This window comes from Helianthus annuus, chromosome 4 (genome assembly GCF_002127325.2).
Source record: "Helianthus annuus cultivar XRQ/B chromosome 4, HanXRQr2.0-SUNRISE, whole genome shotgun sequence".
NCBI classification, from domain to species: Eukaryota; Viridiplantae; Streptophyta; class Magnoliopsida; order Asterales; family Asteraceae; genus Helianthus; species Helianthus annuus.
Genome location: NC_035436.2, coordinates 99,264,220 through 99,269,151, shown reverse-complemented (window position 1 = coordinate 99,269,151; position 4,932 = coordinate 99,264,220). Strand labels below are relative to the sequence as shown.

Here is a 4,932-nt window from a genome sequence, read left to right as displayed (position 1 = left end):
TTATGCAAATGAAAACATTTGTTTGTATTTAACTGATTTTCGTGAGAGATCCCTAGTGATTGTAGACTTAGACTCGATAAAGAATCCTGGTTCACTACAATCGATGCTCTGATACCAAACTGTCACACCCGCTCGTAGCGGAAGCGCGAGGTGTGATCTGTATGGTTTTCATTGCATAAATATCGATGTACATGAACAAACTATATGAATAAAACATACTCCATTGCCATTACATAAGTTTTTCAAAAGATTACAACATAAGTTTAGTGTGTCGGTTACAAACCATTAACATAAAAGTAAAGTGTTATTGTTTCATACATTAACATGAAATAAACTACTAAGGTTTAAACCATCATATTTCCGCAAAGAGGCGGAATATAACAGTTAAACCCTCCAAAAGATGGCATGGAGTTCTGGTACTTGTTATCTTGACTGAGAATCCCAACATGGTCCTTTAATTCCCTGAAATACATGTTAAGTTTGGAAAACATCAACAAAAGTTGGCGAATTCATGCAGTTTAGTTGTAAAAGATGTATTTAAAATGTAAGTTGTAGTATGTAAAGCGTCAATGAAATCGTTGATCATTAATGTTTTGCAAGGACATTAATATGTGTGACGAAAAAGGAAGCAATCCAACCCTAGACGATTTTATGCCGATTCCTATCGACTGGGACACAAAAGCACTCTTCCGTATGGGTCCACGACCAAGAGTGGGGCTCGCCAAAACCCATTAGATCTAACCACTTGTACCTAGGTCCAAACTGGATTAATGGTGCTTAGATGTATAACCCTAATTCGCACATGATCTAAGGTGTTTCATTCCCTAACTTTAACATACGTTGAACATGTATTTTCCCCGATAGTTGTAAAGTTGTAAAACATTTAAATGAATAGGGGACATGAACTCACAGTATCGCGTCCTGTGAATAGATGAAAATAAGATCTCACGTGCGGTCGTCCTGAATAGCGTTGCGACCTACAAATGTTCTTATTTTTGTTAGACACTTCGGTCTTTGTAAATAACTTGAGTACAAGTCTTGTGTCTTATTTGTGTGTAAGACTTGTATGTCTATACTGTTCGTTGAACGGTGTATTTAGATGAATGAGTTGTTAATCTGTTGTATATATATATATATATTTCACCAAATATATGTATATATATGTCATCTTGTATCATTTGAGTTGTATAGTCGGATTTAGTCCTCTTAATCTCGTGTCTTATATGTATCAATTGTATGATTGTGTTTACAATAATGGTATCATTGGGCCGAGCCCATGTTTTCATGTTTTTGGGCCCCAAATAGTGTTGGGCCTAAATAGTGTTGGGCCTCAAATAGTGTTGGGCCTCAAATAGTGTTGGGCTTGAATAGTGTTGGGCCTCAAATAGTGTTGGGCTTAAATAGTGTTGGGCTTAAATAGTGTTGGGCTTGAATAGTGTTGGGCTTGAATAGTGTTGGGCTTAAATAGTGTTGGGCCTTGGCCCATATGTTTGGTATTGGGCTTGGCCCATGTGTTTTTGATATTGGGCTTAGCCCATGCCTTTATGTTAAGCCCATTAAGTATAATAAGCCCATTTGTTATAAAATAGCCCACTAGTATAATAAGCCTTTCATTTTTATAAAAACCTTTTTATAAAAATTTACTAAGTACATTTGTTAGTAAATAAAAACATACTAGTTTTTGTAAGTTTATAAACATCCGAAAATTTGTTATCGATAGCATATTTATATTTCGTGTCGAAAGATCGTCTAAACATCGTAGTAACTCTTCGGATTGGCAATTCACTTATGTAGTCGTCCGTCGTTCATTTTGACCATAAATGGTGTCCGATTATTTGAATCGTCCGTAACTCGTTTTAAGGCGTAAATATGTGAAGTCTTGTAAGACTTTAGTCGAAATGTTTATTGTGTTCATTTGTATCATTGTATTCAAGTTCCTAGTTATAATACATATAACTAATACAAACATATAACACATAGCCCTTAAGTTGTTAAGTTAACTAAATATATATTTTCTCAAAAATATATATTTATATCAAACTTTGATTTTATAAAAACTATTCTTAAAAATCTTTTAATCTAATAAAGATTTTGTCAAAACTAATAGTTTTTATAACTTATGATTTTTAAGAAATCTTAGCCATATTTTATTAGAAATATGGACTTTGCAATGTTTTAAAAAAAAAAACATCTTTTCTTATAAAATCACCACCAATCTTCTCATATTTTTCTTAAAAAAACATAAGAGATTTATAACATAACTTATCAAGATGAACTCATAATCATGTAGGGTTTTGGTATGATCTTTACATATGTTTACTAGTCCAAAAATCACATTTTACTTCTAGTTTTACAAGCTTTTTATAAAAACCCATCTTGTATGTTTTCTTTTTATAACTTGTAAAAGCATTACTTTTAGTTAACCACTTTATGTACTTTAACAAAAACAAAGATCATGATCATCCATCTAATCTTTCATGTTTAACAAAACCCTTAAACACTTTCATGAACACTTGTTAGATTATGTTTTTAAACATCATCTAACAAGTTATTTGTATGCTAACCATCAAAACTAGATCAAATATGCAAGTAATCATCAATAAATCACAACATAAACACACTTTTATATTATGATTATTATTTTGCTTCTTTATATTTTCATCTTATTTTGTATTGTTGTTTTAGTTATAAGTTGTTCTTTAACAATAAATACATAAACAAGTATGAAAATAATGGATTTAGAAGGCTCACTTCTAGCTCTTGGCTAGGGATGATCTAGGTGAAAATGAAAAGCAAAGAATATGAAGATTTGATGGTTGAAAGCCCTTAGATGGATGGAAATGCTTGCTTCTACTTGTGGTTGCCTTAGATCCTCCTAAGTTCCATGAAAATGCATCTTGATCATCATGAAAGTGGCTTGAAAATGAAGATGGGGGAAGGGTGTTCTTGACCGAAAATGGGGTATGTTTGGGAGCTTTTGGTGTTGTGAAAATGGAAGGGTGAAATGCATGAATGAAAAGCTTAGGAATGAAGTAACTAGTTACTAGTAATGATCATATTTCACCACTTGCATCCACTTGCAAGACTTTAGTAACCATCTAGGATATTTGTGGTAACAAGTAAAAAAAATGGGTCCCACAAAGGGGTGTTGCAACCGTGAATGGGGGGGGGGGTTCCCTTTGCTTTTCCTTCTTGAATTACTTAGTAAAAATGTTAGAGTTCTTAGTTAGATGTTTTAGGTAGTTTATAAGTATAAGTGTTTAAGTGTTTAAAGGGTGTTAAATGATCATTACTAGACCAAAATGATCCAATTAACACTAGATGATCATTAAAAAAAAGATTTGACATTGTTCGGATAATTGTTTTGATTTGTTTCGGTTAGATGTTATTTGAACGCTAAGTTGCGAAACTTGTGTGAATTGATGTAGTTATTGACTCGGATGATACCCGAATGTATCCTCACATGAATTATATGTCAAATAATATTTTTACATGTCGTAAAAATATTAGAAAGCTGATTTCAGCAGAATTTCTGCGGAAAAGTGTTGAAATCATCGCTTTTAGTGCTTTTCGGGCAATTTTTAGTGTTATCGGACTTCGGAAAGGATTTAAATCAAACCCTTGTATTCCTAGTTAGGGTTTAATATATATAAGATGTTGGACTTTCGTCTAAGTCCTAAAGATGTCGTTTAGATGATTTATGCGGATTCTGCTTTTTCGTCAGAATACTAGTTTATTAGGTGCTTTTCTAGTAGTTTCGATGCATTGTTTAAACTGTTCCAAATGTACTTAATAAAAATGAGTCATATGCATCCTAAGTAAGTATTCCTTGAGTATTCTATGTGTATGTCACGAAACAAGCAGTTCGGATGTTCAAAATGAATAAAAATGTAGCTAAAAATATAGCTAAAATGAGTATTTTAAGTGTGAAAAGTTACCGTAAAGTGGCAGTTGTCACACGCAACTTGAGGCCATTAATCCTCATTGTAGGACCGAGGGACAGTAGCGGTAGATCTATCTGGGTGTAGCGAGCCCAGCCCCAGGCCCAGCAGAAAGGACCTCGGGGTGACTTTGTGCCCAACGCCAAATCCGCTAGGTTTGAGTCTTCCTACTTGCACTTCACACATATCAATGGCCTTGCAAACCATTGGTGATCTCTTTTTCCTTATTTGCTACATACTAGAATTTTATACATACAAAGGTTTTATTACTCACTTACACATGAACTCGCTCAACATTATTGTTGATTTTTCCAACTTACATGTATTTCAGGGAACTAAAGATCTGGCGTGGTATGTTACGTTTTCCCGCTGCATAAGAGTTACGAGGTTATCCAAGTTTAGGGGATGCGACTTTTTCCTGGACGAGTCACAGTCCTTAAACTGCGTTTATTTCATGATGATGTTTGTGTCTTCTGAACAATGTTTTATGTTATTAGGTTGTAAGTTCCGTTGCATGAGTCAACGCCATAAGACAATGTTGTGTTACTTAAGTTTTAAAACTTAATTCAATGGATGATCTTGCAAGGTTTTATTTTCATATAGCTTTGTTATGGTTAAGCTATGGTATTAAGAAGTCACACCAAATTAACCACGCTTCCGCAAAGCCAGGGTGTGACAGCTTGGTATCAGAGCTCTGATCATAGCGAACTAGGATTCCTTCTCGAGTCTAGACTATGATCACTAGGGCTCTCACGAAAACATTTTTACACTGCATACCACTTAAGTCCAGATCCAAAACGTTTTTACAAACAAATGTTGAGCACATTTTATTTATTATTTATAGGCTCAGTCTGGGAGGCTGAGGCTCGGTCTGGGAGGCCGAGGCTCGGTCTGGGATGCCGAGGTAGTTGTCTAGTGGGACCAGGGAGTCAGTCTGAGAGGCTGGGAGAATTGGCTAGTGGGACTAGGAAGAGCAGTCTGAGATGCTGGG

General features: G+C 34.8%; 1 long non-coding RNA gene across 1 annotated transcript; it reads right to left on the bottom strand.

Annotated features, from left to right (window-relative positions):
* Nucleotides 1-201: 201 nt before the first annotated feature.
* LOC110934596 lies at nucleotides 202-2,930 on the bottom strand. The gene is made up of 3 exons (XR_002588466.2): nucleotides 2,752-2,930; nucleotides 911-977; nucleotides 202-462 (listed from the first exon to the last, which is right to left on the bottom strand). It is a non-coding gene; the product is annotated as an uncharacterized LOC110934596 (long non-coding RNA).
* Between the last annotated feature and the right edge of the window lie 2,002 nt (nucleotides 2,931-4,932).